Raw genomic sequence first — 20,076 nt, 5'->3', positions numbered from 1 at the left:
TTCAGGTTGAAGCCTAAAACAGTGCAGCAATCTTGTTTGCTAAAGGCATCTTGGGGACATCCAGGAAGCTTCCTTCCCAGGGAATACATCATACAAATTGCTTACTATTGGCTTTGCATGCTTTTGATTTGCTGGTGTTGTTTTGGGTTGTCCAGGGTGAATTCATCCCACCCATGAAGCATTGCCTATTTACTGTATTCTTCCATGTGCTAGCTTTGTGTAAACAGGTCATTAAGTCTTGTACTTAGTTTCTCACATTTGCTGTGCATTCAAAGACAGGTGTCAAAAGTCAGGCTGTCTCTTCCGAGGGAGCTTGGTGTTTACTTTTCTTTCTCTGACTTTGAAGTGAGAGGATGTATGTGACAACCTTGCTGTAAAAGAAAGCCTTTTTTCCAAAACACAACAAAATGTAAATGTCTGTGAATGAACTGTGCAGATATTTCATAATATATCAGAATCAAGAAAGCACAAAAGAAGCACATTTATTGTAATTATGAAGTGTGGCTGAAACATATTTAATAAGATCAGAAATCAATACACTAGGTGATTACATTACCAAACATGATTGTTAATCTGCTGTATATTTTTATCAATAAAACTGTATGACTGTGCAAAACAAATTGGCTATTTCACTTGAAAGATGTGTTGTCTATAACGGCAGTGCGCTACCACACCATGCGACCTTCACTTTAGGGCACTCCACGTCACTGCTCTCTACTGCACCACTCCACTCTACGCTTCTCTCTCTCCTACTCTACTGTGCACCACTCTACTTTATGCCAATATACTCTTCGTCACTGCAATCTTTGTCAATCCACTGCACTCTACCCTGCACCAGTCCACTCTACTCCAATCTAATCTACTAAGCACCACTGCACTGTATGCCACTGAACTCTACTCTATACCACTCTACTCTGCACCATTCTATGCAACTGCACTCTATGCCACTGTACTTTACACAACTAGACTCTTGTGTGCTCTGCACCACTCTAATCTACACAACTACATTGTACGGCGATACAACACTACACTCTACAAAACCACACACACTCTACAACAGTCTACTCTATGCCATAAACTTTTAGGCATGCTTGTGTACAACATGGCTAAAAACAGTGGCAAAGCCAAAAGCTCTTCCATAGGTAAGACTTATTGGCTTTTCTTATGCTTGTTCGTAGTCAAGTTTAGCATTCATGATTAGCACTGGAGGGAAACAAAGTTGTGACATAAGCAAGGCTTTCTGGTCATAGTACCTATATGAGTGGTAAAGCTGAGGAGTATACGGAGGTTAAATCTGAATAAGCAAGTTGAAAGCTTGGATGGCCTAGGTAGGCACACCAGGTGCTGGACCATAATGAAAACGTTCAACATTGACTATGTGAGTTACTGTCTTCCATTCATGCCAAAAGACCTGATTTATGTAGGTAGACTTCCGCCTGAAATCGACCTCATTGTTCAAGTCAATGGGGAATATAACTCCCCCCGCCCCATTATTGCTTTAAAGCCACCATCTTTCTGCTTTTGAAATACTTGAAATGCAGAAGCAAAAAGATGGATTTCTATGAAGAAACTCCAGTCGAATGAAACATGGACACGACCTTCTTCTAAGGATCCTCAGCCCCTAGGCATTTCATCCTCGTCACTGCATTCCACGAACATCGGATTGTGATGACGTACAATATAATAAGCATGTATGGTCTCCTTTACTTCGTTCACCATCAATTGACGTGGATGTGTTTTACTTTATCAGTCTTGGCGATGCAAGGAAATAACCTCAATAAGTTGTTTTGAGACTCCTCGCTGATGAAGAAAGAGATCAATCAGATGAGTGCGTGGCCGCAGTCATCTTTGATCGCATGCATTTTGTCAATGTCAAATGTAAGGGATACTAAAGCATAAAAATCCTTTATTCCGTAGACTTCTAGCTTGACAGCTACCCGTTGTACCCATCAAGCTCTATTTGAGTCAAATAGCTCCAACCAATCCCTTAAATTTCGTGGCCCCGCTTTTTGCACAACCTACCCATCTCTTCCTCCACATGACTGCCACCTCCACGCAGCATTCTACCCGCGGCTGTGGGCCCCAAGACTACCCTGGGTCGCCCTCCTGGACACCTGTCTTCTACTCCCAACTACCCATCTCCCCCTTGATCGAGGTGGCCTCGAAGTCTCACCTGCATGGAGTCGGCACTGAGAACTTTGCCACCCAAGGCCATCCCCCCCGCAGGGCCAATTTGGACTTGCCAGTCCCTGTGGCCCCAAGAATCACAACAAGACAGCGAGCAGCCATGTCGTCACACAAGCAAACGGCAAAACTTCTGGTTGCTATAATTTGTATGAGCGTGGTAGAAGACGCATCCTACTCACAATCGACGCTTCCGTGCAGGGCGTTTGTGGCGGCCATCTTAGAATGGAGATGGCCCTTCAGGATTACGCCAGACCAGGGGGAAAATGTTTTTTTGTATGATGAAATACAAAAGAGTACGACGTCGGAGGGCTGGCAAAATCCTGTATTTATTACTAAAGGGTGAAGAGGGAAGAATAGTAGCCCTTTTTTTTAACCACACTGCCCAGTGTTTCCCAAGTGTGCCCAGGGCATAATTGTGCGTGGCAATGCAACATTTACTGTAGACATAAGTCTAAGATAACCCTCGGTTTATATATTTATGCATTTTTTTACAGCGCGCACATTAATTACCCAGAGGTTTCAGAGCAAAATGTATAGCACAGAGAGCAACAGTGCAAGCTATATCCCCATATACAAAGACACACAAGACCAGAGTGTGGGCTGGCGGGGCCTAAAGGAGCCAGGGAGGGTACAAATGAGCCTCACTCTCAATCAAAAGCGTGCGTGTGTTACGCGCGCCAATGAAAAGCATGGGTGGAGCTTCGACTCCACTTCCAAAAGCAACCCAAAGACAATAGATCTCGCAGAGCGCGCAGCGCATGCGCTGAGATGCTAGGTGAGACCTAAAAAAGAGTACACAATGAAAATTATAAAGAACACAGTAGAGAATTCTACAAAGAAGCATAGATGACAAAAGAATTGGACACATTACGGTAAAATATTGTCACCAACCACAAACGTGTTGTATACACAGGGAGCCACATTCAAAGTTCTTTATAATTGGTATATTACACCACAGCGCCGAAAGAGGTGTAGTACAGTTTCAAAGGTGAGTGTTGGAGATGTGGTGATCCCGAAATATCAATCTTGCTTTTCTGGTGGTTATGCACCAAACTGCGAAATTTCTGTAAAGAAGTGCTCGACAAAAGTAAACAATAAAGGGTCTTTTCCTACACAAGATACTCCAGATGTAGTCTTACTCGGACTACCAGATAAGAGGGGAACACCATGACTAAGGCACAAAGGATACTCACCGTTAACCTACTAACAGCAACTAAACAATCAAGCCTTGTATTGGATACTGACAGAATCCCTATCACTGCTTAACCCTTTGCGTGCTTCTGTCAGCCAACGGCCATCGCGAGCACAACCTTCGTAGTGCTGCCCATGTCCGTTGGCCGACGTGTCCCCGCCCACTCCGCTAAATCGCCAGACCACGTCGGAATTGCCGTCGCGGTTAAGCAGTTATATGGAACACTAACCTGTGGATGGTGCTAGCTAAGGAGAAGAATGTATTTCCTAACTCAACAACGTAAAAAGGTTCATGCAACGTGTCAACCACTGATCGATCATCTCACTAGCACAGAATGCATACAAGTGGAACACAGCGAATAAGGGCGTTGGATCCCTATTAATGAGGAACTTGCACTTAAAGAATTTGTTAGAGAGGAAAATGGGAGGGATTCTTGCCTTCTCTATTCAAACGAAGCAAGAAGTCTGGGTTGAGAGGGAGCTACAAGGAGGAGGGAGGCAATGGTAAATGAGCGAAGACATGACACAAGTCGATGAAACGTGATGCATTTGAGATACTGTCTTACCTCAACAAAAATCGTTTTCAAACTAAACTTTAAATAGGCTCTCTGCGCCTCAAAAAGTGAATACAATCAACATTAAACTTTGTATCGTCCACCAAAATACATTTTGCATGTATCCTGGAAGTTTGGACGGGCACTCCTGTATGGCTAAGTCAAACTCTCCGAAACTAGAGAACCAGTGAATAGAAACAGTGTTTCGGTTATTCATGTAACCTCAGTAATACAGATGGCACTTCAAATGGGGCACGGTTATGAGACAAGGAAGCAGAAAGGTTCCCAACCACTATTGCTGATACAAGCAAACTATACACAACATAGGCAGTGAACTCTGACAGTGGTTTCATAAACAGATATAGCCGGGGAAAAAATTGTAAAACTAAGATTTCTAAAATGTGTTTGAAGTAGTAAGGAAGCCTTCAGCATATGCTGATTTTGATTTTTGTAAACAAATGTTATTAACTCGCAATAAGACATAACATATGGGGTGTTATGGAAAGATCTGGTGTCCATCACAAAGTTCAACACAGTGGAACACAATAAGTGTATAATAATCCTTATGCATCTATTGTCAAGCATCTGCTGATTTTGATACCAATTCTGTCTGTAATGACTCCCCGTTTGTCAAGTTATGCACTGCCATGTCTCTTGTGCAAAATATGTATTAATGTAGAATGATCAGTGAAAGAAGTCACAGGGCAAATGATGCCGCGTTTGCTCTAACTAGAACTTAATGATCACCCGGCATATCACCTACAATCAACCAAAGTGCAAAAAAGTACAGAATTTTCAATTTCAATTTACAAAAAACGGACTGGACAGGTAGGCCATGAGAGCTCTCACTGCAGAAAGAACCCCTGTTAGCATTAAAAATTAGATGACTGGTTGCAGCATTGTATAAACCACTTTCAACAGAGGACTAAAACCAAACGAAAATGCAGACAACCCTCATCATGTAATCAAACAAGGAGTCTGTAAATGTGTTGGACAAATTGAAGCTGTTTAAATTGTATTAGACGTGCGATGAGCAGGGGGATTATAGGACATATAGAATTCTGCTGTCACATTTGTAAAACATGGTGAAGATTATATTCAGATACGGAAGGGATTAAATGCTGAAATACAATATGAGTGGCCAGCAAGAGAAAAATAGGGTGCGGTTTATTTCAGCAACAAATTCCAGTAACATGTGGGTTTCGTACAAATAATTTCTGAGCACAAACAATCACAGAGGTAAAAATATCGCTGTACGAGATCTAGAGTCTTTCAGGCCGTGAGGCTCAACCCCACTGCTCCAGAGAGTTAACCCTGTCTGACAAGCAGCAGTGTCCTCAATGACCTACCTAACTCAGAGAGTATGACGTCGTCTCAAAAAGCAACGCAAGGAAGAAAAACAAACCAATATATTTTTCTAAACAAAGTAACTGGCCGATATTCTGCCTGCAATGTAGGGCATCAGTAAAGGATTTCCCTTTTAGCACTCGTCATTGCCTCCACTTCGGCAACAAAATGAGCCATTTCGTTCGACAAGCAATCCTCTCGTTTTGCTAAACTTCAACACACCCTTTAGTTACTTTTCATTTTGTACAAGAGAGAAGCCGTGAGAGTGACATACTGTTGACTGCCCTACCTACGAACTAAAGGGGAAGCGATTTAGTTACTCAGCGGCAACGTGATTGTTTTATTCAGTGAGAGACCATGCCTGTTTAGTTTCTTCTTGGAATGTATCAATAGTTGCAGTGCGGACAGTGTTCCCGAACCAAATGTTAATTTTACATCCCCGCTGGGTTGTATTATCTGGGCCCGGCCTCTTCTTTGAAATTCCGTACAAAAAAAATGGTCTATTGATTCCGTTTTATTTCCTTATTCCAGTGACCATTTCAGCTACCTCAGCAAAAAGGCAATCGATACTGAGTGGAAGTCATGTCTGCATGGAGACTAAGCGCTCGAAATCTGCATCCAGCACTAGAGAGAAGCAGCATGTTACCACGTCAGAACAGTAGCCTGCAGTCAACACAGCATTAGTAAATTGAAGATGGTGATGATCATGAAGACAGATACATAAAGCGCCCTGGGAGCGTCCTGGCGCTAGACAACAGGATCTGTGCGCCAAGAAAAGTACAAGAAAATAAAGTTTTCTGCACTGGGATGTGCGAAAACGTTTCTGTTTCTATCTTCAAAAGTTCACCAACTCTTGGCATATCAGATAAAATGAACAGTGGAAGGTATGCAGACGAAGAGGGCGTGATAATGAGAAGATGCCGTGATATTACTGAAACCTTCTGAAGACAAAAACATAACCTGGGATTCATTTATACAATTCTTGCAACTGCACCTCAGCAATTACTCAATAGAACATGATTTAACACCAGTTCAAACTGCGATGCAGATACATAGTCCAGAGGAAGAAGGTAACATGCACGCTGGCTGAGCTAAGAATGGATTATCCACCTGCCAAAAGTTTAGGGAAATATTTTACCTTCTGGGTGTGTCTGCGGTGCATACTTTTGTAGCAACATTGATGCACGTTAAAGACACCACCCTTTGCTCTGATATTAAATGCAGTGCGTTCTACGTGATGGGCACGAACACCCACAAAAGACTTATAATCTCATCACTGTGAACACCTATGTGTTTAAAACAACACACACAAGCTGCATCCATGCATGAAGGTATCAATATATGTCAATAGCAAACACCAGACAGCTTTCTCTGCGGAGCCTGGTTTTTAATAAATAAATGAGTATCGCAAGTAGGCAAAAATCTTGAGAGAACTTTCCACTAGGTAGTTCGATGTGGGAGTGCGTGGTGAACTTCAGTTCTGTGTTCAAACAATGGTTGGATATTGTGTTACTCGATATCCATACTTTGACATACTTTGCTGTACTCGAGGAAACACTATGGCGACAGCTTTCAATGCAAAGGTAGTCGACGTCCCACAAGCCTTTTTCAGCTTGAAATAATGCATTCACCTGGGTAAGGACGGACTCAGGCTTACACATTTTTCAAACAAAATGTTGTTTTTTCCAAAAAGTGGCAGGCAGAAGCCGAAATGTGTTTACAATTGTGAGCTCAGTTCAATACTTCTGCGTCCGCTGAGGCAAGGTGGCCCCTTCCAGTAGTTGACAGGTACGCCTTGTGGTGCACCGTTAGCTCAGCACCACAAGGTAAGGGACTGGTAGAGGCTATATACATATTATGGCGTGCTGCCTACTCGGCATCACAATGAAAGACCTCAATCTATAGGAACTGGTGGAGCTAAAATAGACACGGTGTGCTATCCACTCAGCACCACAACCAGCGACGTCAAAATAGTACCTTATCGTGTGTTGTCCACTCAGCACCAATAAACTGACCAGCATATGATCTGGTTACAGCGGAAATGTTCATATTAATGAGCACTGATCATTTATTGACACAACAGGCAACATCAATATGGGAAAGGGCTAAAGCGCGTATGTACGTATTAAATATGCGCTGTCCATTCAGCACCGCAAGGAGCCGTGGACATGAGCTTTTAACATACATATTATGGTGCGCTGTCCATACACCACTACAGTGGGTCGGACGTAAACCGAAATGTATGTGTGTATATGTATGTATGTAAGTGTATCTGTGTACATATTGGTGAACTAGATGTTAAGTCACAAACTACAGACCGTAAAACAAGTCTGAGATCCGAACCACAAACAAAACCAGGAAACGACGAGCAGCGCCTTTCAGGACCACGGACAGCACATCAAACAAACTCGGATGCGATCATGGTGAAAAAAAAGCATTTTAAAAGGAAGAGTGCCTGACATTAAATATTGCGTTACATTAATTATACACTGAGTTGCAACTGCTTTCCTTGTAGTTTAAACACGTCGGGAGGGGCGAACGTTTCAATAAATGCTTTCCATAATCTTGTAGCTGCCATCGCCCCAACCCCCAAATTAGTCAAACGGATCTAGTGTTCTTTCTGGCGGCTGGCTAGTGTTAAAGTGAAGGAGACGAGGATTGAGGACACGCGGGGTGGCCGACGGTCCCAGCGCAGCTCCCCAGTGCTCGGTGCGCGGCACCTCGACCACGAGTTCCCCCTGAAAAAAAAAATACTGCAGTATATGGGATAGGATCCGCTCAACACACAGAGCGAGAGACGGGCACGCCTCCTCATAGCCTCCCCCACTCAGCAGAGCACAGCAAGTATCAAATGCTTCGCTTCCTTGGACCAACCAAAACCCAAGGGCCAGAGACTGGCATCCAGCATGTACAGACTTTATAATTCACCACAGACTGCGAATGCAAGTGACAAAGTGAGTGCCCTGGCGTTGGGCTTTCCCAACCTGCGCACACTCATAAGCCAGCAGGACACAGCAAGAGACCTCTATATACACACCCCTTCAGTCTGTACATTCTGGTACTGTCCAGCCGCCGAACAAGCAAGCACAGGAAATTACATGCAACATTCACCTTGGTCATCTGTGGCAAACCTCTCACGCCAGCCAGCAGAAAACAGGAAGTAACAATACAGACCACATCCATGCCATCCTGATAGCACAGCGAGTGGCAAAACCATTGCCACGGGCAGCCTGGCAGCACAGCAAGTGAACAATGGCTTTCCTTCTTGTTACACAACACAACACGTACAACTCTACCCAGGCAAGCAAGGCCACGATACAGTGTGTGCCAATGCATCCTCACCCTGGCATCCTGGCAGCGGGGCACAGCGAGTGGCATACAACCTTCATCCTACCCAGAATCAGCAGAAAAGTACCAACAGTGATGCACAAGCCTTACTCAGGCCTCTGCTGCCAGCCTGGCACTGCCCGCTACCTACAACCCTCGCCCTTGCCTTTCCTGGTAGAAGGGCACTGCAAGGTGCAATACAACAATCACCCTGGCCATAATCCTCTACAATTAGAGCGCCAGTGAAATGTACCCCTCGCCCAGGCCCTTCCTAGACCGAAAAAAAAGAGAAACATTTCTCGGCGCTATAGCCGGGCCAGCAGAGCAAGTGGCAACATGCCCTCAAAGAAAGCCTGGGTCTAACCCAGTCTCTCACAGCGAGCAATGGGTGATAACGTGACTCGTGGCCAACCCAACTTCCCTGAGTGACAGCCAAAAGCAGAAATATCACTCGCCCAAACATATTTGGCTGCTACCCCCTCCCCCAATAAGAAACCATTCTGGAAAATCCGATGGGGGGACAGAAAAGTCAAAACCGATCTTTGCAGAGCACCTACCACGCCCGCAGCGGAGCCTCCTCCAAGCAGGCCTGTGGCAGGGGGAGCAGCGAGTGCACGGAGCCCGCCCCCTCACTGATGGCTGTTCCCTGGGGACGTCCTGTCTTTGCGAGGAGGGGCGGCAGGGGCATTGCTGTTCACCAAACACTACCTTTTAAGCAGGTGGGACATTTGCTCACGATCACCGGAAATAAACAGTTATAAACATTAAGGGTATGAAATTCCACCCACAGACCAGCTATTAGAAATAAAGGGGGTGGGTGACATCCATGCGCTACTGCGAGGAAATTAGGTTCATATGGATTTGATGTTACCTTAAATAAAGAACCATGAATATTCCAGATAAACGCCATTTCCATTGGGGGCCAGGGGAACGAATTACCCCTCAAAGACGCATTCTAGGAGCGGCGTTATATGTCACCGTAAATGAGGGGGTAAAGGTTAGGTGTAAAAAGATAATTCGCTAATATTTCCAAAGAAGCGAAAGTTTAAGATATCTGCACAAGGCGGAATTTATCTCAACAAGAATTAGAAAAAATGTGCGCTCTGGGTTAGCAGTTATTTAAACGCGGATGAGCTAGTAAGAAATACACGGGACTCTACTGAAAACGCAGACATAAGCTGAAGGTGATAGCGTCGCTAGTTTCGACGTGAGGGGTCGCCCTCTTTAGACCCAGTCTATCTTAAACAAGCGGAGGTGCCTACTACATACTACCAAGGCCATCGTCTTTTCAATTACGTAGAAATCAACCATTATTAGTAGCAGAGGTGGTGATTATCTGTTATAGATCATCTGTTCCGGGTAATAATGGCGTGGGGTGGCAGTGAATAAGTAGGAGATGAGACTTCCTGCCAAACTGTGTCCCAAACCAATCACCACAATCCGTGGAGGGGCCTTTCCCATGGACACGTGCTGTGGGACGGTGGAGGGGGGCACCTCCACAGGCCCATCCTCTAGCAATTCACAGCAGAGGCATTTCACAAAAGCATCACAAGGCATAACTAGCATCCTCTCCTAGGGGTGGGGAGTCACTGTATCAAGGGTGAGCCCGATCCGCTCGCTGATCAATGGGGTGGGGGTGAAGGAACTACCTTTCGGGCAGGGGGAGGGGACTGTGGGTCTTCGGCGTTGCTTTCTTTCCAGTAAGGGGGAAGGGAGTGATGAGCCAGCGATTCCCCTTTGACAGAAGAACGAAGTGGGTAAAGCGAGCTTCCGGGAGGGGGTGCCTTTACAGTCCACAGAAATGATTGTAACTATAAGGAAATGAGCTAATCTAGAAAAGCAAGGGCGGTATAAACCTTAGATATCCCAAATGGTTAGAGGATGCTAATAATCAACTATTGTCGATATGGGACGGTGGCAGGTGGCAGGTGACGGTGACAAATGGCTCTCTTTTACAACTCGGGGGAAGGGAGTCCATAGATAGAGCACATGCAATTTAAACGAACATCTATTGCAGGCCGGGAGCGTGCCAGATTAGGGACGTACACATACTCATAGAATATATATGGACCCCAGCTCTTGTGGACAGGAGAGCTACCCAGCTGGAACTCCATTTCACGAGGAGGGAGCTGAGAGTTATCCGAGGGACGAAACGGGACAAGTATCTGCTATAAACTGACATGTTCTGTCCTACTACGGAACGGCCTCGCGCGAGCCTTGGGGTGGCGACACCTTTCCTTCTTTAGTGAGATGTGGTGCTGAAATCACTACACCCAGGACAGCTGTCATACCTGCAGACTGCAAGCACGGTCCTTCCGTTCGGCCCGGGAGGGAGGGGCCCCAGTCCTCAGGAATGCGGGATGCAAAAAAATTACCCCCGCTCTGCGGCAAAGCCCCACTCGGGCGGCCCCAAGCCCCCAGCCCTTCCCCCGGCACAGCCGCTCCTTGGTCCCGGGCCCACTCACCGTGCCGCGCTCAGAGGGGAGCCCGCAAGGCGCTGCCGCGGCCGCCGCCGGACTGCAGAGGCGCGGGAGCTGCAGGAGGGACTGCGGTGGTCGCCATCTTAGGCTGCTGCGCGCCTCCTCCCCCCGCTCCCCCGCACACACGGCGCGCGCCCGGCCCGCCCTCGCACAAGTGACGAGCCTCAGCAGAAACCTCGGGCACCGTCTGCAAAGACCCCCGTCCGCCCCGCAGAGAGCCCCAGAGGCAAGGGAGCGTCGGGAAACGGGCAGCTTGGGTTTAACAGTCCGTCGCTTAGGCCGGGTTTCCGCCAGTGCTTAAACTCGGCACCGGCACTTAAACATCAAGTGCCGGTGCTTACAGTCAACTAATCAAATTGGTGCACTTTTCACGAGCACGAGGTAAAGAGATTAAGTATTTGCCTAGGATGCTGAGGCCGCACCGAGACTCGAACCTGCTCTCTTAGCACCAAAGTTGGGGCGCTAACCATTAGGCTACAAGGATGGGTAGAAATGGAGTGGTGCAAGCTGCCTCGTGACTATGCCCCAGCACTTTTTTTGTTGTGGGCTGGCACACTGTTGAGGCTAGCTAAACTGACTGTCCTCACACTGTAAGGCCAACCACCCTTCACCTTTCAATGAGAAACCAAAGCCACAAAATGAGGGGTCAATCACCCGTCAGCTCATATTAAAGGAATACCAAGTCATTAGAGATTTACAGTGTGGGACCGACCACCTCTGAGCCTTCAATGTGGAGCCCAACTATCTTCATAAAGGGGGCACTCACTGGTCGGCTCACAATGAGGGCCAAACCAACCCTCACAAAGTTGCAAAAAAACACCTCATACCTTTGGTCCAAACCAATCACCCAGAGGCTTTCATGATGAGGGACCAACTATCATTAGAAATGGGGTGTGCCTGGGCAAGCCACCCCGTGGCTCAGAATGAGAAGCTAGCCAAACCTCACTATGCACGACCAACCATAGTGTATGCTGTGGTCCAAATGCCTTGATCTCATAATGGGGGACTAAGTTCCCCTTATAATGTAAGAAATTGTTATTTTTTTGGTTTTTTTTAAATCTTTTTTTTCTTCAGTTTTACACATAATTAGCAATACGTAATGGTCACAGTGGTACATAGCAATTGCGTCTTCATATTCCGGTGGTATACAATATATGTCACATGTTATATCTATGGCAACAGTAGGCATTCGATCAAGAATGAAAACCAATTTCTGCCCTTACCTCTTCCATGGATCACTGTCAGTAACTATAACAGTCCTGCCAACCCCAGTCCACCCTCGCACTTCAATATGGCAGCAGTAGCACCCAACTCAAATAAAAACAATCATAGTGTACAAAAATAATTTGATGCATCCTGCCCTAACCAACTCCTTCGGGGACAATTCCATTTGAGACTTGTGCCAGTCTCTCTACGCTTCTCGGCAATATATGCTCTGTACAGACCCCATATATCCACCGGTCGTGAGGAACTGGGCAGTAGAGTAGAATATTCCTCACAGTTCGTATTTTAAAAAACGCTAGGCTGCAAAGCCATGACTGAAGTTTAGGAACCCTACTACTACCCCACAGTAGCGCCACCTCTTGCTTGGCGAACAGGAACCCCAGAGCTGCGAACCTCCTGACTTTTTCGGGGAAGTTTGCCATGTATCCTAATAATGCAATTTCCGGTGTAGGAGCCAATGTCATAGCAAGCATGTCGCTCAAAGTTTCATGTATCAGTACCCAGTATCGCTGCAACTTAGAACAAGTCCATGAGAGATGGGCAAAGTCGGCTTGTGGGGCCGAACATTTCTGACAATGGTGAGACCTAGTAGGATCAATATTGTGGGACCTAGCCGGAGTATGATACATCCTGCGGAGAAATTTGAAATGCAGCAGCTTATGTCTACTGTTCAGGGACACCTCCCTCGTAACCCTGCAGCAGTGCTCCCATTGGTCATCAGTTATAAGTTGCCCCAGGTCTTGTTCCAATGCGGTGCAAATCTTAACATCGGAGGAGGGGCGCTCCATCATACATAGTTTGTACAATTTGGAAATCAAGTGAGCACCAGTTTGGCTCTCTATAATGACCGTCAGTATAGCAGCCGGGTTGGGCGTCACCGGAAAAGAGGGATAAGTAGCCCGTAACATGAAAAGCATGCGGTGCAGCACAAAAGCATCGATAACGGAGCAATCTTGGTATCGCCCCTCCTCCGAGAAAGAGAAAGCATGGTTATCAGGGAAAAGATCACCTATCGTGTGAATTTGAAACTTAGCCAGTCTGCGCTGCACTAGAATTTCACCAGTTATTGGGAGCAACATGGGATTCTGAAGGGGCAATGCCATGGAATACAATAGGTCCAAACCCAGTAGTCTACGTAACTTCTCCCATGCCCAGCATGTGGTGTATACCATCTGGATATCTTGTGGATCCCTCGAGATACCTTAAGTAAAACAGAGGATAGATTCTGCGGAAGCACCAGATCCGACTCCGGTTTCAAATAGGGGACACGTGCGTCCAGGTGGTACCAGTGGTAGGAATAACAGCACTGCACCGTCAGATAGTTGAGATACATATCAGGAACTCCAAACCCACAACGTTCATACGGTAATGTCAAAGTCTACCAGCTCACCGGTGGTCTTTTGCCACCCCATGCAAGCCGTAACAAAAGTTGCTGCAGCTGCAAAAAAAAGGCCTGGGTGAGAGGGATGGGGATGTTGTTAAAGAAATATAAGAATCTCGGGAGAACCACCATTTTAATATTGGCTTCTCTACCAGCCATTGACAAAGGCAGTCGAACCCATTTCTCGACCTGCGAGTCGAGTGAGCTAATTGCGCAACTGTAGTTTAATCTAATGATAGTGGCAGCATCTAAGTGTACATACACCCCGAGATATCTAACAGCATCGCTACACCACTCCAGAGGAAACTCACATTCCCTTGCAGCTGTGCTGGCCGTTAACGGAAAAATCACAGGCTTGTGCCAGTTAACACTAAGATCCAAAAACCTGCCAAACCGAATAATTTCCCTTATAAGGAGATCCAAGTTAGTTTGTGGCTGCCAAGCGTATAAAATAGTATCGTCAGCATACAGAGATACCAACAGAGGGCCTGTACGAAACTGCAATCCACAGTGTAAATGTTTCTCCTGAAAATGTCGAACCAGCGGGTCCATCGCTAATATGAAAAGCAATGGGGACAGGGGATAAAACATAACAGCACAGGTGCACCACAACATTTAGCATTTATGTTTTTAATGAATCAAGCAGAATAAAGTTCTTCGGTTTAGTTACTTTATTTTCAAAAGATGAAGCACCATACAGCCGACGCATTTCGTCCCGAACATGGGACTTCTTCAGGGCTGTTAAATACAAACATATAAACAAACATATATCAAACATAATTAAAAAACCTATATCTAAATAGATATTTGCGAGGAATGGGCGACTCACATAAAAAAGGCCTTAAAGGGAATTTTAAAAAAACGGAATCAACACAACAACAAGTCAATTTTTTACATATTCGTTAGTTGTTGTTATGTCAGTCCAGTTGAACTGATTCAACATATATGCACAAACACAAGCAGACATACAACATGAACAATACTATATATACATGGGAATAGTGAGCATTATACATGATGTAATTCACAATGGGTTATCACATCATTATCATCCTGTATGCTATCTTCTAAAAGCATTAGGATTCGAAAAGAGCAAAGAGTAAAAAGATCATGGGAGAGTAAGCAAAGAGTAGAAAGATCATGGGACATCCCCTACTGGGGAGAGAAAAACACAAGTTTTAGTAAAAGAAAATGTGGGTATAGAGCAGGGATGTCGAAGATATGATATAGAAGGAAAAGTGCAAAAGAGAAAAAGAAAATGTAGGGAAGCATGAAGGGACATGCGCGTTGTCATCCTAGAAAGCTAGTACAGCGACATGTAAAGGTAATGTGAAATAAAACAAAACCATAGAAGAAAGGAAAGAACAATGTTGTTGGAGGACAAAAAACCAGATCTACCTTCTGCTATAGTGGAGAGATTTCAAATGACGAGTCTATATGAAGCTCTGACGTACAGTCACCCGCAAAGGATGGACAAATTAATGTCCCATAGAATCTGAAAGTCAAATAAGCTTATGGTCAAAAGATTGCTATGAAACCGACAAAGGAGGGAGCTTAAGCAGATAAAAGATGGAATTAAGGCTTACTCAAGATATAGCTTTATGTTGTTTCTGAAGAGTATAATCGTTGGTACATCAAAGGATAATCATTGGCATCCTTGCGGTCCAAAAAAGAAGAATGGAATGATAATCTACAAATGTATGCCAATCTGTAAGTGCAAGAGTAGCAACATTAGTAAGTCCCCCCATATAGGTTCCAATAATCATAGCATTTACATGCAAAAGTATGTGGACAGAGTATCGTTATGGGTTAACTGATGAGATCTAAATGAGATCCTACGGTCCAGTTCAACCTCTTAAAAATATGTATTGTCCAGAACCTGGAACGTAGATAGAGGCAAGAAGTGTCAATTCTAAATAGAGTCTACACGGAGCCCATAATAACTATAGTAGGTTCATTCATCTGTTAACCACGGAACGTCTATACTTTCAGATAATAACTTTCTAATGAAATTTATAGCCATAACAGGTGAGGGAGACAGAGAGTCTGATGTAATTATTAGTAAACTCCCCCCTAAAAAGTTATGTAGGGGTTTACTTAAATCAAGGGAACCTCGGCACAGTTGAAAGATGATTATAGATGACCTCGGTAAGTTTATAAAAAGAGGCCCCGCAGTCCAGTTGGGCACCTGAGTTTTAGACAAACAAGTGCTAACATATGGCCAGGGAGAAATAGCTAATTCAGAGAAAATGACAAGTAGAACTCAATTGTTACAATAACACGCTTACCTATCATTTGTCCATAAGGGATCTAAAGTCCAGGAACACGTGGATAGTGGTCCAAAGTTGGAATAAAAAGGCCCCAATCTGTCAGATAAATGGAAGAAAGTCACATATAAGCTCTATTTTCCTGATACCTATGATTGACATGATGAATTGTGTAAAACACAGTAAAAGAGTCCAAGAAGCCCTAACTCATGTCCTGTCTTGTAAGACCTCAGAAAAAACTTTAAAAAGTGCCCCTCTACATCCATAGCGATAAAGTGTCCATATTTAAATCCTGCGTAGATTGCAGATATTAATCCAAAAGCGCCAGAGTGCCCATTTTTAAAACCATGCACATATATCGCGAGACTAGCGGGCCATCAACATGTCTTATGGCAGAGATGGCTAAAATAGTCAAAAAATAGAGCAACAAGGTAAAGTCCCATCTTTTAACAAAATGCAAACTCCCAGAAAGAAACCTACCGGTATCTGATAAGACCGAGTGGCAGTATACGGAGATCCTCGGGTCGTGACCGCAGCGCGTTCCCCAGCAGCTTAAACATTCTAGAGTTCCTGGCTCCTTTTATAATGAGCCCAGTCATAAGCAACTAGAAACACCTGTGAACCCGGAACAACAAAATGTCTCGGTCGATTATAATGTGGATGCGAGAGAAAACAGCGGCCATTTTAACATGTACCAGTCTCGGATGCTTTACTATTTAGTACATAGCTTAAGATCAAACACGGGACATATGTAGGGCATATATATATAGTCTACCTTAGTTTTAAAAGATTAACTATATAAAGCCCAGCCCTACCGGAATAGGAAACAAAGTTTATCGATGTCCGCGGTTTAGAGAGTATAACGGATCAGGGTGTCTTTATATTTGCTAGGCATGTGTACATACCAGCTCTTGGCTCCAAATATATTGAGGGACAGTACTGTGTCACCCAAACGTCATGGGAAGCCAGGGTGTACGAAGATGAACGAAGAAAGCAAAAGGCATAAGGCTAGTAACATGCGTCCTCGGCAGCCATCTTATAGTAGCTGAATATATATGAAATATAGTGATACACAGATATAAGAGAACAAAATCTTCAGCGTCCAGGATGTGAGGGGCCGTGACAAGTAAATATGGCTCATAATAAGCTGATGTGGTGAAGATATATTGCAAACAAGAATATCTCTGTGTTGGCTTGATATTTGTCGATATGACCTTCTTGCTTCACTCTAACAGAAGACGGTTATGTGTGACCTAAGTTTCATGCCCATCCAGCTTATGATACCATTGTATGCTTCAAATTGAACTGGGTCCTAGGACTTCTAACATACGTCCACAGCGCCCATCTTAGAGTGAATGACTATATATGAGATATAGTCGAACAAGGATCTAGCGGAGTACAGTATCAGCAACGTCCTTGAAGTAACATGATGTGGCGAATAAATATAAGTCGTCAATCGTTGGCATGGTGAAAATAGAAAGAGGCATGACTCGTATCCATGATAAAAAGTAAAAGATCCATTTATGATGGGATAATAAAAATTAAATCAAGGGGACCTAGCCTAATGATACATAATCCATTAATTAAGCGTCCAAGGCGGTCATTTCTGTGGAGCTACATATATAAAGGGGCTAAATGAGCTCGAATGAGTTTGCAAGTCGTCATAATTCCAGGAAAGCTCACCAAAAGTTGATCACAAAGATATATATATATATAGATGAAAATTCAAAGATCAGATAAAGACAAAGGTAGGACAGTGGGTGGGAAAGGAACAATGAAGTTGTGTATATTCAGCTGAACATAATCACATATAAGGTCCAACATTCTGGATGGAGACAGTAAATCCATCAAATGATCCAAGATTACAAGAGTACAGGTGGATCTATGTGAATGTCTGACCCCATTTATGCATCTCATTTAAAATAGCCTTCTTCCAAAAGATTGAGTAAGATGAAGGGTGAGCAACATCAACTTATAAGCGTATTATAAAGCTAGAAAATGGGCGAGCGAATCACATTTGAAACAGTTAGATTATAGGGCTTTAGGACGGATCTTGATCCTTATGACATAATATAGCTAAACCCATGTTATTAAGTCATTCTAAGAAGTAATGCAGTTCATCTTCAGTATTATGACCCAGTTCAATACACCGCAGTCTACATATCCAACCGCCTCCTTTTTCCTTAAAGCGAGTTTCCGGTTTCCCCCCCTGGGATGCGCTGGTTCGTGATCAATGCCAATGAACCAAAAATCCTCCTCCCTCGTGTGATTTTTCTGCATGTGATATGTAAGTGGATATTTAAGATCCCCATTTCATCTAGCCCGGACATGTTCTTGTATACGTATTTTCAGGGCCCTTTTTGTGCTCCCAACGTATATTTTGTCACAAGGGCAGCCCAATATATACGTTACAAACTTAAAATTACAGTTGATCAATTGTTCGACCTTGTATTTCTTGTTTGTATTGAAGCAGAATTCTTTGGTCTTGTTTTTCCCAGGTTTGCACACATTGCATTCTTTGCATGTGTAGAAACCTTTTATTGTTGGGGTTAGCCAGCTTTATTGTTTTGGAGTCGTGATGTAACCGGGGCATAACAAATTTCTTAGATTTTGCCTCTTCTATAGCATACTTTGGGTTTTGTTGCCAGAGTGCCCTGTAAGCTAGGTATATCCAGGAGTAGGTGCCAATGTTTTCTCAGAACATTGTATACCTGACTACTGTGATCGTTGAACTGGGTATTAAATGCCATTTGCATATTAGTAATGCATTTTCGTGGTCTGGGAGCTAGAGTACTTTTCCTTGATACTGTCATGACCTTTTTTTGTGCTTTCTTTAGTGTATCTCTAGGATATCCTCTATCAAGAAAACACTCCTCAGTCTCCTCCACGTTTAGAATGAAAGTCTCCTCTGTACTACAATTCCGGCGCATGCGGATCATTTCCCCATAAGGAATGTTATCGATAACATGTTGGGGATGAGAGCTTTTGTAATGCAGGGTGCTATTGCATGCGGTACTTTTGCGATGGGTGCGACTATGTATACAGTTGTCCTGAATGAAGAAAGTGACATCTAGAAAGTCTATTGACTGTTTGTTAAGTGGACGTTGAAGGGATTGTCATTTAGGTAAGCAAAGTATGACATAAGGTCAGGGACAGGTCCATCCCAGAGCATTATCACGTCATCGACGTACCCGCCCCAAAAAATGATGTGTTGCATCCATCCCGCCGCATGTCGCCCCCAGGCGTGCTCCCGCTCAAACCAGCCCATAAAAAGGCCGGCATAAGCGGGAGAAAACCTGGAGCCCATTGTTGTTCCCTGTATTTGATGATACCAATTAGAATCATGGAGAAAGAAGTTTTTCGATAGAATTATCTCCGTCATTTCTATGAGGACTACATTGTGCAGTAGATGATCTGCAGTTCTTTTGCCCAAGTAGAATTCTAATGCCTTAGCACCAAACTCTTTTTTAATACAGGTGTAAAGACTGGTGACGTCTAGTGTAACAAATGTCAAGGTGTCAGACTAGGTGAAACCTTCAAATTTGCCTAGGATTTCCTTCATATCTTTAATGTAGGCTGGGAGATTTTGTACCATTGGTTGTATGAAACGGTCAACATATTCGGATAGCCTTTCAGTCGGTGAATTGACCCCGGAGATAATAGGTCGGCCAGGTGGAAAGCGGCCGCCCTTGGGGATTTTAGGCAATATGTAGATACAGGGAAATGATAGAGCCACCACTGTCAGATATCTGCATTCCTCTTCACTCAAGAGACCGACTTCCCTCCATTCAACTAGTCTCATGTTGATATGAGTGACGAGGGCCTCAATTGGATTGCTGGCTATTCTAGCGTAACATGATGTGTCTGACAATTGTCGGTCTATTTCCCCCATGTAGCTTTCCTTATCCATGAGGACTACGTTTCCCCCTTATCAGCCTCGCGTATGACAATGGTGGGATCCGTTTGTAGACTTTTGAGTGCTGCAGCTTCATTGATCGTTAGATTGTAATTACGTGAGCCCGATCGATTGGGATGTTCCAAGAGCTGGTAGAAACGCTGAGTTACCCTATCTCTAAATGTGTCGATGTTCGAATGTGTACCAATGGGGATAAATTTGG

At 44.3% G+C, this 20,076-nt stretch overlaps 1 protein-coding gene across 2 annotated transcripts in view; it reads right to left on the bottom strand.

Moving 5' to 3' along the window:
- SCN8A (sodium voltage-gated channel alpha subunit 8) overlaps positions 1–11,188 on the bottom strand; it is a 671,454-nt gene extending 660,266 nt beyond the window's left edge. For both annotated transcript variants that reach the window (XM_086966390.1, XM_086966401.1), the window contains exon 1: positions 11,072–11,188. The gene's annotated coding sequence lies outside the window, so the exon portion shown is untranslated. The remainder of the gene's footprint in view (positions 1–11,071) is intronic.
- Between the last annotated feature and the right edge of the window lie 8,888 nt (positions 11,189–20,076).

This window comes from Lissotriton vulgaris, chromosome 1_1, assembly GCF_964263255.1.
Source record: "Lissotriton vulgaris chromosome 1_1, aLisVul1.2, whole genome shotgun sequence".
Lineage (NCBI taxonomy): Eukaryota > Metazoa > Chordata > Amphibia > Caudata > Salamandridae > Lissotriton > Lissotriton vulgaris.
Note: the sequence above shows the minus strand (reverse complement) of the source record. Positions and strands in the feature narration are given on the sequence as shown.